Raw genomic sequence first — 26975 nt, 5'->3', positions numbered from 1 at the left:
ATAGATTGTTTAAACCTTTTCCTAAAATATTAAAAAATTGTACCAAATAATAAAAGAGCAAATATAAATCAGACTCTATTAAAACTAAATGTGCCATACATATATTGAAAAAACGACTAGTAAGATGAGTAAAAACTGGTATGCACTCGTCGAAAGAAATATCATAACTAAAGCCTATGTAGCCATTATTTATTATACAATAGTATTGAAAGTATTACATATTTCGTTTGGTAATTAATCACAAGTTACAACATATTACAAAACCAGTTGATTTAACTTAAAATTTATTTCACATAAGATTAGTGCGAGGTTCTTTACCTCTCTGCTTCTGTAGAATTCAGTTGTGGTACTATAGCCCTGCCTTTATTAATCTGCTGTCTTACTGGCAAGCAGACTTGGTAGTTATCACCTTGGTGATTACGACAATGTTTCCAATGCATGATAATTAGTCTGGATATGCTAGTGTAGTTTAGTGCAATAACTGCTGACTTGACAAGTCGTTATGTGAGTCAGAACTTTTTTCATCATCTTACAATCCGGCAAGGTACATGGCTTTATTTCACCCTTCCTTTCATGAAGAAAAACTTTTTGCGTACGTAGAAGTAACAGCAAATGTTGCTGCTGAATAAGTCTATATTTCTCTGGATCGGGTTGCGATGTTGAATCTAAAAGTTTTATTGAAAAGTTTCAACAAATGAAGGTTATGTTCAATGAGATTATTATAAGCAGCAAAAGATTATAAGATGTATAAAAAATTTACTTAAAAATCGATAATATAAGGGATATTTTGGACTGATATTTTCCGCATTTTCTCCCAAAGAAACAGAAAAGTTAAAATATGATGTCAAAATTTGACATCATATATTGACTAGAATGTCATTTTTTAATCATTGAAATTTCAATCTCAGAAATGATTTAAAAATAATATGGAATTCTGATTAAATTTGACACACTAACAATTAAAATAGATGTTAGATTTATTACATTGGGTTTTGACCACACGGTTTGTGATCCTTTTCAAACAATTACAGTATTCTTAATCAATCTGGAAAGCCGATACAATAAATCAAAAAGAATTTTTTATATATAATTATGCGTGAGATCAATAAGTCAATGGAGATACTTATATTAAATATTACATCACATTAATTCTTTAGAAAGTTGTTTGTTAAATATGTTATAATTTAGTTATTATTTAAAAGAAAACAGAAACAGACAAACCATCGCTTGATAAACCGCACATTCAAATATAATGAACATGATTTTACCTCTAGAGACAACGCGGTAAACCACTACTTATATATACCCCAAGTCATGTTAGTTTAAGGGGTAAGGCCACCTTGACACCTCAATTTCAAGACATTTTTGAAAATTTTTTCTATTAAAAATACACTGTGCAAGTAAAACATTTTTTTGGGCGTTTATTAATACTACATTCAAGAATATAAAAATATTTTTAAGTTTTTAATATAAATATTGAGCGCGTGACAGCCGCAAAGCGCGTGGCATGTACATATCGTGTAAACATTTAAACTGTATTAATGACTTTATTATAAATAATATATTCAAATTTTCAGTGTCTATCTGAGAATTTAATGTATTATTACACTATTTTATATAAAACATCTCAGCTATTTTTCTTTTCCTAGTATTTTTCTCATGATGTAAAATAATCAGATTATCCCAGTTAAAATCGTGTCCAAATTCAACTCTATGTTTGCTCACTACAGAGTAATTACTTTCATGTAATTTAATATACTATTTATGTTCCTTAATGCGGGTTTTCAGGTGTCTTTTTGTTTGTCCAATGTAAGAAAAAGTACAACTTTTATATATAATTTTGTATATTACTTCAGTTCTATTCAATTTTAAAATCTTATCTTTATCGCGATTGATAATCCTATTTAATTTTTTTGGGATCGAATACACTACATTTAAACCGAACTTTGAGAGAGAATTGTTTATGTTGTCGCTGAGATGCTTTATGTAAGGCAATGTGAAACAAGTTTTTAAGTCAAATTTCCGTTGACACCGCGGTTCATTATTATTCATATTGTGTCTTAAAAATCTAAGGCGTTTGTTAACAATGCGGTTGACAATATTTAATGGAAAACAATTGTTAACTAAAATTCTCTTCATAATTTCAATATTCTGCCTATGAAAGGAGAATGTCCAAAAAGTGCGATTTTTTTACCTCGAGTGGAAAGTAAAATTCGAGTTGTTTTCATACATTCAGTTCGTCTCATATATCTAGAATTTTGTAAAAACCATAGTGGTTTTTCTTGGAGATTTCTTGATGTTTTACCCGAATATTTTGGTAAATATTTTGGTAATACCAAGTCTCTAAAATTATTCAGAACGATTTTAATGTCAGTTAATTATAAATTGAATAATATATATACAGGGTATTCCTAAAGTCCGACTTGGGTCCTTTATCTTGGAAACGACTTAAGATACGAAAAAAGTTTCAAACAAAAGTTGTAGGATTTTGAGAGAGACATAAGATCGTGCCATTGATTTGACCTTGAATAGTCATTTGAAGGTTACGTGAAAATCACCTTCAATTCTTTTAATGGAACTACCTATTTTTCATTACAAATTCTTATGTTATTTCAAAAATTTTACAAAACCCTATACTAAAATATGTTTTCATGGAGTTCTTGTTGAGTTATAAAGGTTTGAAGTTAACAATTTTTTGACATAAAATGTAAAATATCTTGTAAAATATTCAGTTTTTGGTAATCGTACCTTAAGACTATTTTGCATGGAATAATGAGACCAATTAGTTGGTGTAAAAAACATAATATTAAATATTTTCCCATTGGTTTAATCTTACTGGCATTCAACTTTCTTACTTTAAAAAGTATATAATTACTTATTAAAAAAGTATGCAGCTGCATGTTGAATATTACATTTTTTTTTAAACAATTATCTGTTTTCTTTATACCAGTTGATTAGTCTCATTATTCCGTGCAAAAAAAGTATTAAGATATGATTATTAAAAACTGAATATTTTATAAGATATTTTACATTTTATGTCAAAAAATTGTTAACTTCAAACCTTTATAACTCAACAAAAACTCTATAAAAACATATTTTAGTATAGGGTTTTGTAAAGCTTTTGAAATAACATATAAAAATATGTAAAAAAATAGGTAGTTCCGTTTAAGAAATTGAAGGTGACCTTAACGTTACCTTCACATGACTATTCAAGGTCAAATCAATAGCACAATCTTATGTTCCCCTCGAAACCCTAGAACTTTTGTTTGAAACATTTTTTCGTATCTTAAGTCGTTTTCAAGATAAAGAGCCCGTGTCGGACGTTAGACACCCTGTATATATTACATATATTATTCAATTTATTATTGACTGACATTAAAATCGGTCTAAATGATCTTGGAAAGTTGGTGTTACCAAAATATTTACCAAAATATTCGACTGAAACATCAAGCAATCTCGATTTATTGCGAGATATTAATTTACGTGATTTTCTCTAAACATATGATGATATGTAAATGTTCCCTATATTTCTAGGAAAAACCACTATGGTTTTTATATTATTCTAGATGTATGAGACCTAAAACAACTCGAATTTTACTTTCCGCTCGAGGTCAAAAAATCGCACTTTTTGGACATTCTTCTTTGTCGTTAGACAGTAGAATCGTGTGATCCACTAAATTTATAATGGTATTAATTTTGTATTTTTTTGGATGGTTTGACAAATAATTTATGTATATACCTGAAAACGTCGGTTTTCTGTACCAATTGGTACAGAACCATTTAAACATTTAAACTGTATTGATGACCTTATTATAAATAATAATAACCTTATTATTATTTATAATAAGGGCATCAATACAGTTTAAATGTTTACACGACATGTATATATAGTTGTTAGCTAAACGTATCACAATCAGTAGACACACGTGTTTTCACACATATAATTTTATAGTAATGACTATTTATACATATTTTATTATGACATCAAAAATTTCTTGTATTTTAACATTTAACGTTGTGTTTTCGCATATATGTTTTACACATACATACATTCTGTGTGTTTGTCTGTGATCTTGAATAACTATTGTAAATTAATATAAATTTAACGTATAAGACGGGCAACAAGAGCCAAATCGCGGATGACAATGCGTTATCCTAACGAAACTAAATAATTTTTCGTTAGAATTAAATACCGGTGCACAAGGCACCAAATTTTTACTTGGACACGGCCAAGATTTTAAATATGAAATAATCTCATATTTTGAGATTTAATTTCAATACCCCTTTTAACCCCCCTACGGAAAATAAATAAATGAATGCAAGAGAAAAATATAGATCCGAAAATCGCTGAATCGGGAATCGAACCCGAGACCTTTCGCTTGCCGGGCGACTGCTCTTCCAGCTGAGCTATTCAGATCTTTTCGATTCTATACTTTTCTCTGTTATATATATTAATGTTGGTAAACAAACGCATTTTTTAAGCCAGCGTGTATCAATATAAGAGTTTTAACAAGGCTCTGTAATATAAATATAAATTTAACGTATAAGACGGGCAACAAGAGCCAAATCGCGGATGACAATGCGTTATCCTAACGAAACTAAATAATTTTTCGTTAGAATTAAATACCGGTGCACAAGGCACCAAATTTTTACTTGGACACGGCCAAGATTTTAAATATGAAATAATCTCATATTTTGAGATTTAATTTCAATACCCCTTTTAACCCCCCTACGGAAAATTGATTATTGTAAATTAATTTTATTTTTTTAATTTATTTTAATTTATTTTATTTTGTAAATTAATTGTATTTTTATTTTTATTTTTATTGTAATTTATTTTTAATTTATTTTAATTTATTTTTGTGTCTAGTATTACATTTTTCGCTTTTATGTTTATTATAATAAAAAAAGAAGAATATTTCGTAAAGCGCCAGTAAATATAATCACAAGGATAAAGCTCTTTGAAAAAATTTTTTAAGACGACCAAACTAGACAAAAAATGTTAATTTATTAAATCTTCCTCATAACGTTTCGATCTTTGATTTAGGTCCTTATTAAATGAACAAACGTTAAATGTTAAAATGTAAGATTTTTTGATGTCAATATAATAAAATATGTATAATAGTCATCATTATAAAAATGTAAGTGTGAAAACACGTGTGTTTACTGAGACGTTTAGCTAACGACTGTCAATTTATGTTTATTAATTTACAATATTTTTGTGGATATTTTATTAATTCGTTTTTATTATTGTTTATTGTATCATTTCAATTGTGAAATTATTATTACAGCCCAGCAAACACGGTATATAAATGTTATATACATCAAGCATATTACATGTAACGTATATGTTAGTTGTAATTTCCCACTCATAGATGTAACATTTTTAATATAACATATATTACATTGTAGTTATATTGTCATTATATCCCAAGATAGCACTGACTTATCAATACATCAATGTGCTATTTGGTATATAATTACAATATAACTACAATGTAATATATGTTATATTAAAATGTTACATCTATGAGTGGGAAATTACAACTAACATGGATGTTACATGTAACGTACACGTTATATTACCTATTACATTTCGTTTTATTATAGCAATGTAACAGTTATATATCGGTGTTTGCTAGGAGTGTTCATTTGATAAGGACCTGAACCAAAGGTTGAAACGTAATGAGGAAGATCTAATAAATTAATATATTTTTTGTATAGTTTGGTCGTCTACAATTTTTTCCAAGATTTTCATCCTTGTGACAAATATTAATATTATTAACAAACAGAGGAGTGAAAAGGAGTTTTCTATGTATAGCCAATAAAAAGATTCATGCTGATTGAATCTATTGTAGTTTTGCACTGCTATCGATAAAACGAAGTTTTAAGATTACCTAATAAGGAGATCCTAAAAATCCTGTTGATGAAATGTCATTTTTGCACACCCTTTTCTTTTTATTGATTGACTAGACAACTATACGCACTTTGCGCGGTATGATTTTGGTATGGTTTTTCTTTTTATTTTATAATTGTCAAAGTGTTAAGGGGATGCCGGAGCGATGGCCGAACTCCGATAGGTTAGCACCACACATATCTAAACATATACACGTATACACATATACACATGATAGGTTAGCACCACACATGTCTAAATATATGCACGTATACAACACATATGCGTGAAAATGTTTTTAATATATAACTTTTTTATTAGACTGGCAATCTCACTTTTAATTGTTTACTAATAATTCTTTATATTATCCTTACCGCGTATACTATATTTCATGCACAGACAAACTGCAGAACTTTTTTATTAAATAAGTATTGTTACAAACTGACACAAAGAAGTCGATAACAAAACTGTAATTTTTTATTTTTATATGATTTATATATGCAATCATAGCTAACGCGGTGCGTTTTTATAAGTACTTTAATCGTGGAAAAAGATTTATTGATCAGTATAGTCAATAAAAAGTTATTTAAGAAAAACTAAATATTCGCATTTGGTCGGTAAAAACATACCTCCGGCATCCCCTTAATCTTCGCGATACGGCAGTTGCTTGATACTTTAAGTTTAACAACAAAGCGACTCGAGATAAACAATCAGCACCGCAGAAAAGCGGCAACAATACTTGCGAGAATGCCCTTTTTAAATAGGGACATAATTTTAATTCGCCGAATTAATATTACAAACATAATTTTAATTTACCAAATTTCTATTGTTACGTCTCGTGGGGTCGCGGCTGCGAAAATTTGAATGCAGAGCTCGGCTTTTTCCACGAGACACGATCGCTATTACGGGTACGCGAATCTATGCGATTCTCCCCGGGGATACCCGCGATCTGAGGTTATTCGCGCTGGAACTGAGGTGATCGGATTATTGCGTGGGACCTACCTGTGACTCTACTGTAATAAAGATAGCTTTGTCGATTGCTCTATGCGAAACGTCGTTGGGGTTGCGTAAGTAATCTTCGTACGTAAACTGACAAAGCTCGCACAAACACCGATTCGCGTGAGGGTAAGTCGGAAGTTGCAGACTCCGCAATTTATTCCGATAGGTGTTCCGCCTATGATTAGAGTATGCTTCCGAATCCTTGTCCAAAGTAATTTCGAGACTCTAGGTAAGGTGGAGTAGCATGAAATGCAGAGAGCTGCCTTAGTCTCAAAATGGATGTACCCGACACCAACTTGGCAATAGAATAAGGGTTCAAACGGTACAAAGAGATTAACTTCTGGAGGAGGAGTTATACCTCTAAGGGTGAGTGGGCACATTTGTGTTTGTTGCGTAATCGAATTGATAATGCGTCATTCGCTCGTAGATCTTCGGTGAACCCGGCAGTTATCGAGAAGTTAGTAGTCGTCGGCAAAACCGTCGGTAATTGTTCAGTAAAACACTGGTAAGGTGCCAGTAAGGTGTCGATAACCCGTTGGTAAAAGAACGTTCGTCGGTATATGGTTGGTAATGTCGGTATAAGAACGTATGTTGGTATATAGTCGGTAATGTCGGTAAAAGAACGTATGTCGGTATATTGTTGATAACGTCGGTAAAAGAACGTATGTCGGTATATCGTCGGTAATGTCGGTAAAAGAACGTATGTTGGTATATTGTCGATAACGTCGGTAAAAGAACGTTTGTCGGTATATCGTCGGTAATGTTGGTAAATCGAAAGTGTTCTCAATTGATTATTGTTTAAATGACTACTTTGTTGTACGGATTTACGAAGTTATTTCTTGAGACACAAGATTTTTAAGAGATTGAACTATTTGCGTTTTTCCGTGTTAGAATTCCGAGGGTGGCACCGCATGTGGTGGTCGACCCTAGTTTTATAGCCCGACCTTTTTTTTATAGTTTCCGCAGTGACGATGGAAAAGAGGAAAAATGCGTCGGAGATTTTTCTAGAATGTTCTCTTCCACGTGGTAGAAGCGTCTCTGAATTTGCTAACACGCGCGATTCCTTAGGTTAACGTGAATTTCACTTACCTTTAGTAGCACTTTCTTGATCGTGTCGGCTCGTACTTGGAGGTAGTGCGTGCGGCGAGGGTCGTTCACTGGGATGTTTGGCGGCGGCAGGCGTCGTGGTTGGAACGTTATTGGTATGCACTTCCACTGTAGGAGTTCGTCGTTGTTATTATTTTTAATGTTGAAAATGTTCTCGTATTCAGGATCGGCCTGATATTCCACTCCGAGGAATTGAGAATATTCCTCGGTCGCTGATTCGCGATAAAGTCGGTTTAGTTTTCGTAATTGATTCTTCCTTCCTGCGCGTCGCGTCTTAGGCATATTGAATTTGATGCATCCTCTGAATGATTACTCAAATAAGGAAGGTTGATATGCGGCGGACCTCACTATCAATTCCTTATTTTGGCAAATGCTGAGAATGTTAATTCTGACTGTGATGAGCGGTGGTCCGCTCCAAACACAGTTTGAATTATTCTGAATTCAAACGCCGTATGACAAATTTAAACGCTATCGTATTTTATCACGAGAGTGGAAGTTTTGAAGAATACTGAACACTAGTTTTCACACATGAATACACTGATTTATTCGTATAGTAGTACAAAATTCGAGACTAAAACTTAGAATTAGAATTTAGATTTAGACTTAGAATTTAGAGTTAGAATATTATATTTAGACTCAGAAATAAATATTTTTATCGGCTCTCAATATAAATAATATAAGTATGCTGTCTTCTAAGCTGGGCAATAGAGCCAAGGAAACGAAACGAAAAATTAATTAAACGGAACTGTATCTCAATTTGAGATCCCAAAGTTCCACATATAAATTAATTTCGAAACTTACATATGGAGAAATAAGCGAGAAAAAAATATAGGTCCGAAAAGTCGCTGAAGCGGGAATCGAACCCGCGTCTTTCACTTTCCGGGCGACTGCTCTTACCAACTAAGCTATTCAGACCCTTTCGATCCTATATTTTTCATTTGCCTTTTTAGTAGATGTTAGTAAATACCGCCGTGATTAGCCCAAGGCGTGAATAAACTCAGAAATAAATATTTTTATCGGCTCTCAATATAAATAATATAAGTATGCTGTCTTCTAAGCTGGGCAATAGAGCCAAGGAAACGAAACGAAAAATTAATTAAACGGAACTGTATCTCAATTTGAGATCCCAAAGTTCCACATATAAATTAATTTCGAAACTTACATATGGAGAAATAGGTAAGAGCAGTCGCCCGGAAAGTGAAAGACGCGGGTTCGATTCCCGCTTCAGCGACTTTTCGGACCTATATTTTTCTCGCTTATTTCTCCATATGTAAGTTTCGAAATTAATTTATATGTGGAACTTTGGGATCTCAAATTGAGATACAGTTCCGTTTAATTAATTTTTCGTTTCGTTTCCTTGGCTCTATTGCCCAGCTTAGAAGACAGCATACTTATATTATTATACTTAGAGTTAGAATTTTAGAATTAGAGTTAGGATTTAGAATTTGGACTTAGAGTTAGAATTTAGGAGTGCGACTATACTGTTCGCTGTCGCGCAGAGAACTGCCGAAATTCGGGACTGCTCTGAGGTCCTTCGTTTCGACGGCTCGGGCCTGCGGTGGCCTGGAGAGGGGGAACTCTCCGGAGTAGGGGCTCTCACCGTGGTGGGAGATCCTTAGGCGCTACGAAACGCCACGCTTAGTTTCTAGGCGGAGTTAAGCGTCATGGCCGGCTTTGGCGCGCTTTTCAAATAGCGTTTAAGGAACTTGGAGTAAACGAAAAAATTTATACGGCTGGACGTGACACCTCCCCCCTTAAAATAAAAATGTTGGAATTTAATGTTCCAACATTTTGGACTTAGTTTTCTATGCGCTACGATTAGGTTCTTAACTTAACATTGATTATGTAAATATTTATTTAGTTCGCCGTAATCTTTCATTGAGGGAACACTCGTAGGGTGAGTTTTTGCACACACTTTGCCACTGTCTGATTCGTTAATCGAAGGGGTTTGTTGTGTGGGCAGGGTTAAGGGTGTTTCTTCTTCGTTCGTTGGAGGGGGTTTCAGGTGTAGCAGTTCTCGTCCGTTGTCCTGTTCTCCGTCCGCTGATCTATCAAGGTGTAGGAGGACGTTGGTCACCGAGGTCCAAATGGCTCCGAGTAGATGTAGACTCCATCCGTACACCGAGTGGAGTGCGTACCCATGGATCAGGGTGTCGATTATTAATTTTATCAACCGTACGGTAACGAAGATGCCAAGTACTCCGGCGCTGGCGGATCCGAAGCTTATAAATCCCTTCCATAGCCTGGCTCCGGTATTTTCCGCTATTCGGTCGAGAGATTTCTCGTCTAATAAATTCAGCAAGGAGAAACTGCCTGTAGGAATTTCCTGTCCCATTGCTCCCCTGGCGATTGTGTGGAGCATGGAGGGTTTTTCCACGGGGAACATGATATGGTCGCGAAGACGATCAAGATCTTTGTTCGTATAGATACCACTGGAAGCGAGTGAATCCGGGCTTACGTACTTCCATGAGGGTTTGGTTAGAGGCCTGATAGTAGGCGGTGCCACCGATTCCACGGGTTTCGGTGTTAGTCTATACCAGGTGTTGTGTATTTGGTATAGAGTTGGTAATAGTTCATTGCAATCCCTCGATGTTCCGGCTTTAGTAAGTATCTTCGATCTTGGTAAGAGGAAGAGTGACTTATTTTGATGAGTGACGGGGAGTTCGTTGTAGCACTCCTCGGTAGGTCGTAGGCGGCATTTGACAGGTATACATTTGATGAGGTGTATAACTTCACCTGCAGTTATGGCGGTATAACCTGGAGACTTCATTATTCGATGCGCCATTTCGTCAGGTGCTATGCTTCCTAGAGAAAGTGCGTTGAGGAGGATCTGCCTTTCCAGTGCACATTTTTGCTCCATAATATCCTTGTATAGTTGGGTCAGCTGGGTTTTCAGGTGTTTCTCGACGTATATAAATTTTGAATTCACATATGTGAAGATGTCGAGGTTGTCGATTCTGACCTTGGAACGGCTTTTGAATGTCCGTTCGGGCCTCGTTTCGAGGATACACAGCTTGGGATGTTCCGTTCGCCAAAGGTTGTATCCGCATACGTTGGTCTCGGTTGTCCTTGCTAATGCGAAGGTTGTGTCACGCGCCGTGACTGTATAAATCGTTGGCGCTTCCTCTTGGGGAGTGCTGGGCGACAATCGATATGCTATTCCTTCGTAGAGAACATCGTATCGTCCAAAGTGACAGTTGTCAATTGGCAGGATTGTCCAGAAGGTGGAGGCGCCGTCGGCATCAATGCATTCGCCTGTCGTTACGGGACAGCGAGTGCCGGATGGAAGTATCACTTCATTGTTATTGTATCCAACGGGCAGCTCCAATTGTCGTATCGTGATTCGTACTGAGGCTTGCACGATCACGTCGTCCCATGAGCCGTATGCGTCGCTGAACTGGGTGCCGCTGCATTTTCCGTCTGTCTTAACTGATCCTGCGAGTGTCATTGCTCTTAGGTTTGTTGCATTTGGCTTAATCCCAGTAATGTGCTGGTTAACTCCTAGGGATATGGTCCTTGTTTCGTGCAATTTTCGGCATGTATCTGCCGATATTTCGTGGATATACTCCTGTCTTCCGTTCTGCACCGCTGCTATATGAGAGTGCATTCCGCAGTAAAATATAGTCCGGTCTATTTCGATTTTGCATTGGTAGGCAGGAGTATGCACGAATTCACTGAGTTGGAGTAGTTGTATATAGACTTCCTCCTTCTTAGGTTCGATGCTGTTGGTTTTACACTCTTCGATATCTAAGAGGGAGAGTGTTGTGATGTTCAGGCCCCGTCCTCCACAGTCGTATCCGATTAGTCCGCTGGATAGTGGGGCCAGGAAGGCCATGCCCAGGATAATTGCGAGAGTCCTCATCTTAGCGTGGTTGGTTGATTACTGGCCCGTCCTCCGTTGGGGCGTCCGAGATATATTCGTCTTCGGAGTGGGGGTCTTCAAGGGTGGGGGCTTGATGTGGTGAGGGCTTTAACTTGTCCATATGTACGGTTTTAGTCTTACTATTGCTTATAGCTAACTTAACGTTATTTTTACCTAGTATCTTTATTATCCTATAGGGACCTGTATATTGGTCTCCTAATTTCCCTTTGTTAGGTTCCTTAAGTAAATAAACGCTATCGTTAATCTTAAATTTACGCGTATTGATTTTCTTATCGTAGTATTTCTTACTTCTATTCTTAGCATTATTTAAGTTTTCGCGTGCGGCTGTTTGGGAATCGCGCAATTTATTGAATAGTGTGGTTAAATATTGTGTATAGCTTTCGTTAGTCATGCTTTCGATGTTCGGGTCGCTCGAGGGGACCCGCGCGATTTTCCCGAAAATGAGTTCGTACGGAGTATTTTGTACCCTCATGTACGCTCGTATTATACGAAAACGATGCTAGTTTTAAAATTTGATCCCATTCACTATTTTTATCAACAAATTGCTTCAAATATTCCCAGAGTACCTGGTGTGATCGTTCTACCGATCCGTTCTCTTGTGGTCTGTACGCTGTGGTCTTACATTGCTTGATTTTAAATTTTCGGGCTACTGTCCTCATGAGGCTGTTTATAAAGTGTGAGCCCTGGTCGGTGAGGATCGCTTTTGGCGCGCCGAATGTACAAATAAGGTCGTTAGTAAATGCTGCTGCTACTTGTATCGCTCCTGCTTGTCGGAGTGGAATCGCAAGGAAGTATTTGGTTAGCAGGTCCTGTATAGTTAGGATGTACGTATTGTTTTGTTTCGTGGTTGGGAGGGGACCCATTATATCCATGGAGACCTTTTCGAAGGCCGAATCGGGGGTGTCGGTTAGGATCATTGGTTGCTTAGTTTTTACGCGAACCAATTTCTTTAATTGACACGCGCGGCAGTTTTTGACGAAATTTTGGACATCAGTTTTTATACCGCTCCAAGTGTAGCGTTTTTTAATCCTATTGTAAGTTTTGGTGATGCCCTTGTGTCCTGCTACCGCGGAACAATGATTTTCGGCGAGAATTTGTTTCCTATGGTCCTTCCCGAGGACCGTTATGTTGTTCGTACAAATAAATATTCTTATGTCGATTTCGTCTAGTATTTTAATTAAGAGGTTATATATCGTATTCCAATCTACATTGTCAACGTTGCCTTTACTGATCGAGATCGATTGCAAGCCCAATTCTCGGATAACGTCTAGTAGCGAGTGTATTGCTTCTTTTATTATTTCCTTTTCGGTAACGCCGGAAATCCTCTCCTTTACCGCGAGTGAAATTACGCGTCGGGTGCCCTCGCGACTTACCCTTGCCCTGCCCAAAGCTGCATCTCTGGTCATCGGCAAGGAGTTCGCTACTTGCAATATTTGGGCTCCCTTGTCGATCGGTGTTCCTTGTTGCGTTATGAAAATGACAAGGTTATCTTTTCGGGTCGCGAAATTGTCCGGGATATTTATCATGCGGGGCCTCACGGCGGCCCGTGGAATGAAAGGACTCTTTACGTTTATAAATAACTCCTCGCTACTGGAACTGGAGTTGCTATCGGTTTCGTTTTCCGAGTCGCTGTCCTCGCTGGAACTAGGGGGCGAGTTTGTTTCATCTGATTTCGAATTATCGGGGGTCGGTGAGGGACGCTGTTCGCCGCAATCCAGCTTGTTTGTGATTCGTGGAGTTTTTGCGCCTCGCTTCTTTTTGGCGGTGAATAGGGATTCATTGGAGTCGGACAATCTTTGTATTTGTGAGAGAGGGAGGACTCGTTCGACTTTGGGCATAGGGTCTGGGGTAGGATTTCGCGAGAGGGCGTCTGCATTGGCGTTTATTTTTCCTGCTTTGTATAATACCTCATACTCGTATTCTAATAGTTTTAGACGCCATCGGACAAGACGGGAAGATGGGTCTTTTACTGAATGTAGCCACACCAAAGGTTTGTGATCCGTGACCAATTTAAACTTCTTGCCGTATATGTAAGGCCTGAAGAAATTTACGCTGTAAACTATTGCTAATAGTTCCTTTTCTATAGTCGAATAGATTCGCTCGGCCTTATTTAGTAACCTGGAGGTGTAGGCTATAGGGAGGTCTTTTCCAATCGGCCCTTGGCTCAGGACACCGCCTATTGCATATCCGGATGCGTCGGTAGTTATAACGAAAGGTTTCGTAAAATCCGGATACTGTAGTATCGGTTCTTTGCACAATGCATCGCGGAGGTGCGTAAAGGCTGTCTCCTGTTCCTTATGCCAAACAAAGGTCTCATCCTTTTCCAGCAGATCGGTAAGCGGGCGCGCTATCTTCGAGAAATTAGGTATGAACCTCCGGTAGTCTCCCGCTAGCCCGAGAAATTGCTTGATATTCTTCGGGTCTTTAGGGCGAGGAAAACTCTGAACCGCGGTTATCCTTTTAGGATCGGGTTTCACTCCAGTTTCGCTTATGACATGTCCCAGGTACGTGACTTCTTTACGGAGGAACTCGCACTTGTCGGGCTGGAGTCGCAGTCCTGCCTTCCTAAGTCGTTCCGCCAATTTGTGGAACTTTATTTCGTGCTCTCGCAGTGAGCTAGAATATAATACGATATCATCAAGGTACACAAATAGTTCGGCGCCTTGAAGTCCGGTGAGTACCTGGTCCATGAGTCTTTGGAATGTCGCGGGGGCGTTTTTGAGCCCAAACGGCATTCTCTTAAATTCGTAATGCCCGTACGGTGTGGAAAACGCCGTTTTATGGGCGTGTGCTTTATCCATTTTGATTTGATGGAAACCGGATGCTAAATCGAATACGCTAAAGTACTTCGCGCTTCCTAGTTGATCGAGGATTTCCACTATGTTCGGTAGGGGGTACGCGTCCCCGATCGTTTTTTCATTCAGCGCCCGATAATCTATTACCATGCGCCAGCGTTTGTTACCTTTCGAGTCCGGTTTCTTTGGCACGATCCACAAGGGGGAGTTGTACGGTGAAGTGGATGGTTGAATGACATCGTTCTTGATGAGTTCTTGTACTTGTTTATTAATTTCCTCCTTGTGCATCGGCGGAAATCGGTATTGTTTCGTGTGGACCGCTAATTCGTCGGTTGTCGGGATTGTGTGTGTAGTGACGTCTGTGGAGTGTAATTTATCGGTGGGGAGACGGAACAAATCGTTGTAGACGTTTATGAGGTTATGTACGTGTTTAGTCTCCTCCGCATTTAAGTGTTCAAGCCGCAGCAGTGTTTTTATTTCTTCGGGACGAGATTGTGTGTTTTGTCGGGTCAACGCTGCGACGTGTTGAGGTTTTATGTTGTTATGTTTTATGAGATTGGTCCCCAGATGCCCTAGGGTTAAGGGACCGTCCTCAGTGTTTATGTGACCCGTGCGTTGGAATTTTAGGTTAAGGAGGGTGCTTTTATGACCCTTGAGATAGAATGAAGGATCCTCGAGGTTCTGTGGACAAGATTTAGAAATTTTCTCGATCTCTTGTAATCTTACCCTAGGTAAGTACAATTCGTGGTCTTTGTCGCTTATGTTAACGGCTTTCATATATACTGTGCCGTTACGATTAGTGACGATGGCATCTCCTAAGTAGATGTCTTCGTTCACATGAATTCGCGGAATATATCCTATGCTGACCTCGGGATTGCTGACTTGGAGCGAGACGGTGGCCCGCGATCTAGCCGGGATTTTTACCGTCTGAGCATCGTTAAAAGGGATTTGCGTTTGCTGCCACACGATGCAGCGCTTAGAATAATCTATCTTAGACGCGTCGCGTAAGAATTCGAATCCTAGGATTCCGCCTTGGGAAATTGGAAAGTTGTCTGGGACTAAGTGGAGGTCGATCCTGTGACCGAGGTATTTTATACTTGTCGCTCCGAGCGTTTCGATTTTATCGCTTGTAATTCCGCTAAGGAAAATAGTTATGCTTTTATCGATAACGCAATCGGGGCTTAGTTGGCCTTGTTTAACCAAGTTGGGTGCCGCGCCAGTATCTATCATGAAATTCGTGTTGCGTGCTAAACCGTCCGCGGCAATGGAAACGGTGGGCGCGTGCGAAAAATCGTTCGGAGTTAGCATGGCGATTCTGGTTTCTCCAGGGCTTGCTCCGCGTTTATTAGTCGTATTGGACGATCTGTTTCCCGAGACGTTCCCGCTCGAGCCTCGTCCCTGGGCCTCGAGGGGTGAGGGGAGTTTCCCTGACGTGAGTTATTGTATTGTCATTTCCGGCACTCCTCTATTTCGTGTCCCGGATTTTTACAGTACCTACAGTATTTGTAGCGACTTATAAATAAATTCACCAGATCTTTGAAAAAGTAATGTTTATTCATTGAAAGTATAAAGCGAAAGAACAAAAAGAATTAATATGTAACAAATAAATGAATGAATGTGTTGTTATGGAAATATTGATTTTTCTTAAAAACATTATGTATATTAATGAATTGAAGTTATTACAAATGTATAAAGATGTAAAAAGTGTAAAAGTGCAGTGAAAAGTGTAAGGTGTAATAAAAGTGTAGAGTGTAAATGAAAGGTGTGGATGATGAATGCTACAGTACTCCCCCCCAAGTGACGATATTCGTTGCGAAATGGACTTTCTTCTTCTTTGGTGGGTAGGTGCGTAAAGCTTTTCCAACAGTAGAAGAAGAAGAAGAAGGATTTGAAGTAGCAGAAACAGGAGCTGAAGTAGCAGGAACAGGAACAGAAGTAGCAGAAACAGGAGTTGAAATAGCAGGAACAGGAGTTGAAATAGCAGGAACAGGAGCTGAAGATCTGGTAGAAAGTTCAGTAGAATCTGAAGTTCTAGGAATGAAGGCTGGCTTGAGACGTTCTGTCGAAATATTGACAACTCTTCCTGAAACATTAACTGCAAATAAATGATCAGAGATACGTTTCTCAATAGGAAAAGGGCCAGAATAAGGAGGTTGTAGTGACTTCCTAACAGTATCTTCTCGAATCCAAACATGAGTACAATCAAAAAGATTCTTGTGAACGAAAGGTGATCTTTTGCAATGATGACTTGTAGGAGATGATCTGATATTCCTCATATGAATACTGTGTTTTTCAAGAAAGATTTCAGGATCTGCAGGAAAATCTTCTTCAATGAAAAATTCTCCAGGAATACGAAGAGTGGATCCGTAAAGAAGTTCTGCAGGTGAAGCTTTTAAATCTTCTTTGAAACACGAACGTAATCCCAAAAGAACTGAAGGTAAAGATTCTACCCAGTTGGTTGTTTCGTGGCACATAATCGCTGCTTTCAAAGTCCTATGCCATCTTTCCAGAATTCCATTTGAAGCAGGATGATAAGCAGATGTTTTAATCCTTTGGCATCCAATTAGGTTTGTTAAAGCTTTGAATAAAGCTGCTTCAAACTGAGGACCTTGATCTGTTGTAATGCTGATAGGAGAACCAAAACGCGCTACCCAATGTGAATAAAATGTTGTAGAAATAGTTTTAGCAGAAATCTCAGAAATAGGAACAGCTTCAGGCCATCTGGAAAAACGATCAATCATAGTAAGACAATAACGGTAATTTTGACAAATAGGAAGTGGTCCAACAATGTCTAAATGCACATGCTGAAAGCGTTGATCAGGAATTGCAATTTTAATTGGAGAATTCTTGGTGTGTCTTGAAATCTTCGCACGTTGACATGGAAGACAAGTTCGAGTCCATTCCTTCACATCTTTCTTCAAAAAAGGCCAAATGAATTTCAGTAGTAATTGTTTAGATGTCAATCTGCCGCTGGGGTGAGCGAGTCCATGAACAACATCAAAAATTCTCTTGCGTAAGAGTTTAGGAACATATGGACGAATTAATTCCGAAGAGCAATCACAATAAATAGGTATGGTTGATCCTGAAAAAATAAGTTTCTTCAACAGAAGTGAAGAATTTGAAGAAAGTAAAACTTGAAGTTCTTCATCTTCTTTCTGATAATTAGCAAGTTCTTCTAAAGAAACTATAATAGGCATTGAAATAGATTCAATTCTTGACAGAGCATCAGCAACTGAATTCATTTTTCCAGAAATATAGGTAATATTTGTAGAGAATTGAGCAATAAAGTCTAATTGTCTGATCTGTCTTGGTGACGCTTTATCCAATTTCTGACGGAAAGCAAAAATCAAAGGTTTATGATCAGTTCTGATAATCAGTTGTCTTCCTTCAACAAAATGCCTGAAATGTTTAATAGCCAAATAAATGCTAAGAAGTTCTCTATCATAAGTGCTATAATTTCTTTGAGCTTTGTCTAGTTTCTTTGAGAAAAATGCTATTGGTTTGATATCTTCGTCAATAGACTGTTCAAGTGATGCACCAACAGCAAAGTCAGAAGCATCACAAGTTAAAATAAGAGGAGCATGAGGAGCAGGATGAGAAAGGGTAGTAACTTGTAAAAGTTCTTCTTTACATGACTCGAAAGCTAATTCCGCTTCTTTAGTCCAAGAAATAATTCTTCTATCTCTCTTGCGACTGTCCTTTAAATATTCTGTTAACAGAGCTTGATGATTTGCAGCATCCTTGAGACAGCGACGATAATAATTGATAATTCCTAAGAATCTGCGTAATTCATGAAGTGTCTTAGGTTTAGGATAATCAATAATTGATTTCACTTTTTCGGATGTAGGTTTAACTCCTTGGTTAGAAACTAAGTAACCAAGAAAAGAAATCTCGCTTTGACCGAAAAAACATTTAGCGACATTGATTGTCATTCCAGCTTGTTGAAGACGATCAAAAATAATGCGTAAGTGAGCAATATGTTCTTTCTCATCTTTAGAAGCAATAAGAATGTCATCAAGATAACAAAAGGAGAAACTCAAATCATTAAGTAAAGAGTTCATGAGCCGTTGAAAAGTTTGGGCTGCGTTTCGTAAACCGAAAGGCATTACGACAAATTCAAAAAGCCCAAATGGAGTAGTGACAGCTGTTTTGTGAATATCTTCTTTAGCGACGGGTACTTGATAGTACGCTTTAACTAAGTCGATTTTAGAAAAGATATTCTTACCAAAAAGTGAAGAAGAAAAATCTTGAATATGAGGTAAGGGATAACGATCCGGGATAGTCTCTGAATTGAGTGCACGATAATCACCACACAGTCTCCAAGAATTTTGTTCCTTTTTAGGTACCATATGTAGAGGGGCTGCCCAGGAGCTGCTTGAAGGCATGCAAATTCCTTGCTCCATCATAGACTTGAATTCTTCCTTGGCACATTTAAGTTTCTCAGGAGTAAGTCTTCTGGAGTCGAAAATTTAGGAGAACCTTCCGTAACGATATGATGTTCAACACCATGTGTTTCTACCGAGGAAATTGGAGAAAAACGGGTGAGTCCTGGAAATTCGGTTAAAAATTTGTGGTACACAGAATCAGGAGATGTGGTAAAAACTGACAAATGCGCAATTTCTTGAATTTTTCCAGTATTCATAAGACCGGTAACGTTATCAATCAATTTCTTGTTTTTAATGTCAATTAGAAGATTAAAATGACAAAGGAAAACGGCGCCTAAAATAGGACGTTGAATATCCGCGACACAAAATTTCCATTTGAATTCTCTCCTTAAACCGAGGTTCAAAATTAAAGTTTTAGAACCGTAAGTATTAATTTGAGTACTATTTGCGGCAAAAAGTTTTAAATTAGTATGCCACGGCTTCAATAAAACCTTTTTAAGTAACAATGATATATCAGCGCCCGTATCGACAAGAAAATTCAAATTTGAATGTCTGTCGAAAATAATGAGGCGATTGTTAGAAACACCGTCGTAAGCAGCCTCAGTCTTAAGCGGCGTCTTTAGTTTTCCTGTGAAGCCAAGAATGTTTTGGACATAGAACAAGGTAAAGTACATCGTTTAGCCTTATCACCAAACTTCTTATGGTAAAAACAAATTGATGCATCTTTAATATCTTTATTTGAATTGTCTTTGTTACGCGATAACGATCTAAATCTTCTATTCTCTCTAGACCGGCTTTTGGAACGATCTCGACGACGAGAAACTTCTAGAGCTTCGATTCTTCGTAACAAATCCGCGAAATCCGAAGATTTATTACTTGCATTATTGGAAACTTCCGCGACTTGCAAACCGCCGTCCCGATCAGCAATTTTATCGGCTAATTCCGCAAGTTTAACAAGAGGAACGTCCTCTACTACGGCTAAAGTCGTTTGAATTCTATGTGGTAAGCGTTGAAGCCAAATCATTTGCAAAACACTATCTGCTAAAGATCCTCCAGACAAATGACGAATTTCTCGAAGTAATTCCGAAGGCTTTTTATCATTAAGTTCAATTCCAGCTAATATTTGTCTCAAACGTTTTTCCTCTGAATCCGTAAAGCGATTTATTAATATTTTCTTTAAATAATTATATTTATCTGTTTCAGGTGGATTTTCAATGACTTCAGATATGTTTACTAAGGCTTGTTCATCAAGATGACGAATGACAGAACTATATTTAAGATCATCTGATCGAATTCGATAAACCGTAAACTCACTTTCAATAGAAGCAAACCAGAGTTTAGGTTGTTTATGCCAGAAAGTCGGTAGTTTTAATAAACGAAACTCATTTGAGTGAATTTGTAACATAGGATCACTCACCTGATGTCCAGTTTGAGAAGGTAAAATATTAATATTATCTGATCCAACCTGATTTGATCCGCTCGCCAAATCCATATCAATCTGTGTATCCGAACAGGGTCTAACTGGTGATCTATCGATTGGCATTTTCCTCTTGTTCCAGGAATCCGATAAAATGATTTGAGAATTTCCGTGAAGGACTAATCCGCCTCTGATGTTTCAAAGATCCGGAGAATGAATCTCTTAAAATCAGAATATCCAGCAATTCTTCCAAGCGATGATAATATTCCGCAGACTTCAAATACGACGATCACTTGGCACTTATTCCGCATCAGCCTTTAAAATGCGTCGGCTTTAATATCACGTCGGCTTTAATATCACGTCGGCTTTAATATCACGTCGGCTTTAATATCACGTCGGGTTTAATATCACGTCGGGGTCACCAAAAATGTAGCGACTTATAAATAAATTCACCAGATCTTTGAAAAAGTAATGTTTATTCATTGAAGGTATAAAGCGAAAGAACAAAAAGAATTAATATGTAACAAATAAATGAATGAATGTGTTGTTATGGAAATATTGATTTTTCTTAAAAACATTATGTATATTAATGAATTACAGTTATTACAAATGTATAAAGATGTAAAAAGTGTAAAAGTGCAGTGAAAAGTGTAAGGTGTAATAAAAGTGTAGAGTGTAAATGAAAGGTGTGGATGATGAATGCTACAGTATTTGTTGTTACTGGTTCGTTCGTGTCTATTGTTCTCGGGACCCCCTCGGTTGGCGTCTTCCGTTCTGTAAGTGTTTGTCGGTCTCTGTGACTGTGTACTATTATAGGTTTTTGGAAACGGCACGTTACTGTGCCGTGTTTGTTCGACGCGCGGCGAGTACTCGGCTCGAGTCCATCTGTTGTTAGATCGTTCCGTGTTTATTTTTATGGGCGTCGAGTGGGCTAAAGGCCTTTCATTCGGATATACGTTACGTTCGTATGAACGGCGCGGAGTTTCGAATCTTTCATTGTCTAGTTCCGATCTTTTCGCGAGAATTTTGACGTGTGAAAAAGCTAGAAACGGGTCGCGATAGTGTTCTTGTCTCAATTGTATCCTATAGGCGAGTGGCAAGCCCTCGCAGAAAGATCGTGCTGTTAAGGCGTCGATTTCGTTTACTGATCCGACGGATAGCATTCCTTGCGCTCGGCGTTCCGCGTCCGTTATAGAAGATCGCAAGTCTTTTACGCGGCTAATGAAATCAAGGATATGCTCGTTTGGTTTAAGGTAAATTGTGCTCAGCTCCCCACGATACTGGTCGATGGTTTTCGGGGATCCGAAGGCTCCATTCAGGAGGTCGGCAAGTTGAGTTATCGTTTCGCACTCTTCGTCTTCTACGGCGCATATAGCTCGCCCGCGTAACTTAGTAAGAAGTAGGCGGGTTAGGTTTCGCTCGGACAATGGTGGGAATATTTCTTTAGCGCGTCTACATGCTCGTATAAATTGAGAGAGGGGGATATTTCGACCGTCGAATGGCGGGATAGTCTCAAGTGCTTCCCTGAAAGACACCCTTGGACTATCATAATTGGTTCCGTGTTGGAATGCGGGAGACGCCTGTTCGTCGAGAAAGCGTCCCGCGGTGCTGGGAATATATTGCGTAGGTATCGTATTGTTCCCGCGCATGGAGTTTATCTCCTGGCGTAATCGTTCGATTTCTTGGAGCATATGATCGCTTAAGTCGGGTTTTTCGGTTGCTACCATTGTGATGGAGTTCAAACGTTTTTCCATCTCCGTTTCTTTACTCACAAGGTTACTGCGGATGATTTCGAGGTCTTCTTCCGAAGCCCGTTTTTCGCGTTCGAACGTTTCTTTCTTCTGTTGAAGCATCTCGGATTGTTCGCGTAACCGTGCTTCCTTGGCATGTAATTGAGCGCGAAGTTCGTCTATTTCTACTTCAGTGAGCTTTTTCGTACCCGATTTCCCTCGTGTTTCCATCGCAAATATTAACTCGTATCCCACCGCTGTCACCAAATTTTGTTACGTCTCGTGGGGTCGCGGCTGCGAAAATTTGAATGCAGAGCTCGGCTTTTTCCACGAGACACGATCGCTATTACGGGTACGCGAATCTATGCGATTCTCCCCGGGGATACCCGCGATCTGAGGTTATTTGCGCTGGATCTGAGGTGATCGGATTATGGCGTGGGACCTACCTGTGACTCTACTGTAATAAAGATAGCTTCGTCGATTGCTCGATGCGAAACGTCGTTGGGGTTGCGTAAGTAATCTTCGTACGTAAACTGACAAAGCTCGCACAAATCACCGATTCACGTGAGGGTAAGTCGGAAGTTGCAGACTCCGCAATTTATTCCGATAGGTGTTTCGCCTATGATTAGAGTATGCTTCCGAATCCTTGTCCAAAGTAATTTCGAGACTCTAGGTAAGGTGGAGTAGCATGAAATGCAGAGAGCTGCCTTAGTCTCAAAATGGATGTACCCGACACCAACTTGGCAATAGAATAAGGGTTCAAACGGTACAAAGAGATTAACTTCTGGAGGAGGAGTTATACCTCTAAGGGTGAGTTGGCACATTTGTGTTTGTTGCGTAATCGAATTGATAATGCGTCATTCGCTCGTAGATCTTCGGTGAACCCGGCAGTTATCGAGAAGTTAGTAGTCGTCGGCAAAACCGTCGGTAATTGTTCAGTAAAACACTGGTAAGGTGCCAGTAAGGTGTCGATAACCCGTTGGTAAAAGAACGTATGTCGGTATATCGTCGGTAATGTCGGTAAAAGAACGTATGTTGGTATATTGTCGATAACGTCGGTAAAAGAACGTATGTCGGTATATCGTCGGTAATGTTGGTAAATCGAAAGTGTTCTCAATTGATTATTGTTTAAATGACTACTTTGTTGTACGGATTTACGAAGTTATTTCTTGAGACACAAGATTTTTAAGAGATTGAACTATTTGCGTTTTTCCGTGTTAGAATTCCGAGGGTGGCACCGCATGTGGTGGTCGACCCTAGTTTTATAGCCCGACCTTTTTTTTATAGCTTCCGCAGTGACGATGGAAAAGAGGAAAAATGCGTCGGAGATTTTTCTAGAATGTTCTCTTCCACGTGGTAGAAGCGTCTCTGAATTTGCTAACACGCGCGATTCCTTAGGTTAACGTAAATTTTACTTACCTTTAGTAGCACTTTCTTGATCGTGTCGGCTCGTACTTGGAGGTAGTGCGTGCGGCGAGGGTCGTTCACTGGGATGTTTGGCGGCGGCAGGCGTCGTGGTTGGAACGTTATTGGTATGCACTTCCACTGTAGGTGTTCGTCGTTGTTATTATTTTTAATGTTGAAAATGTTCTCGTATTCAGGATCGGCCTGATATTCCACTCCGAGAAATTGAGAATATTCCTCGGTCGCTGATTCGCGATAAAGTCGGTTTAGTTTTCGTAATTGATTCTTCCTTCCTTCGCGTCGCGTTTTAAGCATATTGAATTTGATGCATCCTCTGAATGATTACTCAAATAAGGAGGGTTGATATGCGGCGGACCTCACTATCAATTCCTTATTTTGGCAAATGTTGAGAATGTTAATTCTGACTGTGATGAGCGGTGGTCCGCTCCAAACACAGTTTGAATTATTCTGAATTCAAACGCCGTATGACAAATTTAAACGCTATCGTATTTTATCACGGGAGTGGAAGTTTTGAAGAATACTGAACACTAGTTTTCACACATGAATACACTGATTTATTCGTATAGTAGTACAAAATTCGAGACTAAAACTTAGAATTAGAATTTAGATTTAGACTTAGAATTTAGAGTTAGAATTATACTTAGAGTTAGAATTTTAGAATTAGAGTTAGGATTTAGAATTTGGACTTAGAGTTAGAATTTAGGAGTGCGACTATACTGTTCGGTGTCGCGCAGAGAACTGCCGAAATTCGGGACTGCTCTGAGGTCCTTCGTTTCGGCGGCTCGGGCCTGCGGCGGCCTGGAGAGGGGGAACTCTCCGGAGTAGGGGCTCTCACCGTGGTGGGAGATCCTTAGGCGCTACGAAGCGCCACGCTTAATTTCTAGGCGGAGTTAAGCGTCATGGCCGGCTTTGGCGCGCTTTTCAAATAGCGTTTAAGGAACTTGGAGTAAACGAAAAAATTTATACGGCCGGACGTGACACCAATCAAGAATATTATGCTTACGCTTATGCGCCTGTGCAAAAGTGTGTGCTCTCCGCTTAAGAATCTTGATTGGTCTTTAAAGGTATGCATAAAAAATTCAACCAATCGAATTTCTTATGCATATATTCTTATGCGCTTATGCAAAAGTAAGTGCTCCCCGCTTAAATCGAGACAGCCAATCAGCATCGCAGAAAAGCGACAACAATGTCAATAACATATGCCTTTTTTCAAAAAGGGGATTATAAAATAATAAATGTTTTTCCACGATTAAAGTACATATAAAAACAATAAAGCACGAGCCTGTAGCATTCATCATCCACACCTTTCATTTGCACTCTACACTTTTATTACACCTTACACTTTTCACTGCACTTTTACACTTTGTACACCTTTATACATTTGTAATAACTTCAAATTATTAATATACATAATGTTTTTAAGAAAAATCAATATTTCCATAACAACACATTCATTCATTTATTTGTTACATATTAATTCTTTTTGTTCTTTCGCTTTATACTTTCAATGAATAAACATTTCTTTTTCAAAGATCTGGTGAATTTATTTATAAGTCGCTACATTTTTGGTGACCCCGACGTGATATTAAAGCCGACGTGATATTAAAGCCGACGTGATATTAAAGCCGACGCATTTTAAAGGCTGATGCGGAATAAGTGCCAAGTGATCGTCGTATTTGAATTCTGCGAAATATTATCATCGCTTGGAAGAATTGCTGGATATTCTGATTTTAAGAGATTCATTCTCCGGATCTTTGAAACATCAGAGGCGGATTAGTCCTTCACGGAAATTCTCAAATCATTTTATCGGATTCCTGGAACAAGAGGAAAATGCCAATCGATAGATCACCAGTTAGACCCTGTTCGGATACACAGATTGATATGGATTTGGCGAGCGGATCAAATCAGGTTGGATCAGAAAATATTAATATTTTACCTTCTCAAACTGGACATCAGGTGAGTGATCCTATGTTACAAATTCACTCAAATGAGTTTCGTTTATTAAAACTACCGACTTTCTGGCATAAACAACCTAAACTCTGGTTTGCTTCTATTGAAAGTGAGTTTACGGTTTATCGAATTCGATCAGATGATATTAAATATAGTTCTGTCATTCGTCATCTTGATGAACAAGCCTTAGTAAACATATCTGAAGTCATTGAAAATCCACCTGAAACAAATAAATATAATTATTTAAAGAAAATATTAATAAATCGCTTTACGGATTCAGAGGAAAAACGTTTGAGACAAATATTAGCTGGAATTGAACTTACTGATAAAAAGCCTTCGGAATTACTTCGAGAAATTCGTCATTTGTCTGGAGGATCTTTAGCAGATAGTGTTTTGCAAATGATTTGGCTTCAACGCTTACCACATAGAATTCAAACGACTTTAGCCGTAGTAGAGGATGTTCCTCTTGTTAAACTTGCGGAATTAGCCGATAAAATTGCTGATCGGGACGGCGGTTTGCAAGTCGCGGAAGTTTCCAATAATGCAAGTAATAAATCTTCGGATTTCGCGGATTTGTTACGAAGAATCGAAGCTCTAGAAGTTTCTCGTCGTCGAGATCGTTCCAAAAGCCGGTCTAGAGAGAATAGAAGATTTAGATCGTTATCGCGTAACAAAGACAAATCAAATAAAGATATTAAAGATGCATCAATTTGTTTTTACCATAAGAAGTTTGGTGATAAGGCTAAACGATGTACTTTACCTTGTTCTATGTCCAAAACATTCTTGGCTTCACAGGAAAACTAAAAACGCCGCTTAAGACTGAGGCTGCTTACGACGGTGTTTCTAACAATCGCCTCATTATTTTCGACAGACATTCAAATTTGAATTTTCTTGTCGATACGGGCGCTGATATATCGTTGTTACCTAAAAAGGTTTTATTGAAGCCGTGGCATACTAATTTAAAACTTTTTGCCGCAAATGGTACTCAAATTAATACTTACGGTTCTAAAACTTTAATTTTGAACCTCGGTTTAAGGAGAGAATTCAAATGGAAATTTTGTGTCGCGGATATTCAACGTCCTATTTTAGGCGCCGATTTCCTTTGTCATTTTAATCTCCTAATTGACATTAAAAACAAGAAATTGATTGATAACGTTACCGGTCTTATAAATACTGGAAAAATTCAAGAAATTGCGCATTTGTCAATTTTTACCACATCTCCTGATTCTGTGTACCACAAATTTTTAACCGAATTTCCAGGACTCACCCGTTTTTCTCCAATTTCCTCGGTAAAAACACATGGTGTTGAACATCATATCGTTACGGAAGGTTCTCCTAAATTTTCGACTCCCAGAAGACTTACTCCTGAGAAACTTAAATGTGCCAAG

At 38.3% G+C, this 26975-nt stretch overlaps 1 long non-coding RNA gene across 2 annotated transcripts; it reads right to left on the bottom strand.

The window, feature by feature from the left end:
• Positions 1-25325: 25325 nt before the first annotated feature.
• On the bottom strand, positions 25326-26749 carry LOC146721278 (uncharacterized). 2 transcript variants are annotated; one of them, XR_014925738.1, is made up of 5 exons: positions 26589-26749; positions 26348-26511; positions 25911-26221; positions 25574-25807; positions 25326-25451 (listed from the first exon to the last, which is right to left on the bottom strand). It is a non-coding gene; the product is annotated as an uncharacterized LOC146721278 (long non-coding RNA). The 2 variants fall into 2 exon arrangements; XR_014925737.1 differs by having other exon boundaries at positions 26009-26221.
• Positions 26750-26975: the final 226 nt, after the last annotated feature.

This window comes from Nylanderia fulva, unplaced genomic scaffold (genome assembly GCF_048542155.1).
Source record: "Nylanderia fulva isolate GAGA-0341 unplaced genomic scaffold, ASM4854215v1 Scaffold507, whole genome shotgun sequence".
NCBI lineage: Eukaryota > Metazoa > Arthropoda > Insecta > Hymenoptera > Formicidae > Nylanderia > Nylanderia fulva.
The sequence above is the reverse complement of the archived record's forward strand: the minus strand, read 5'-3'. Positions and strand labels throughout refer to the sequence as shown.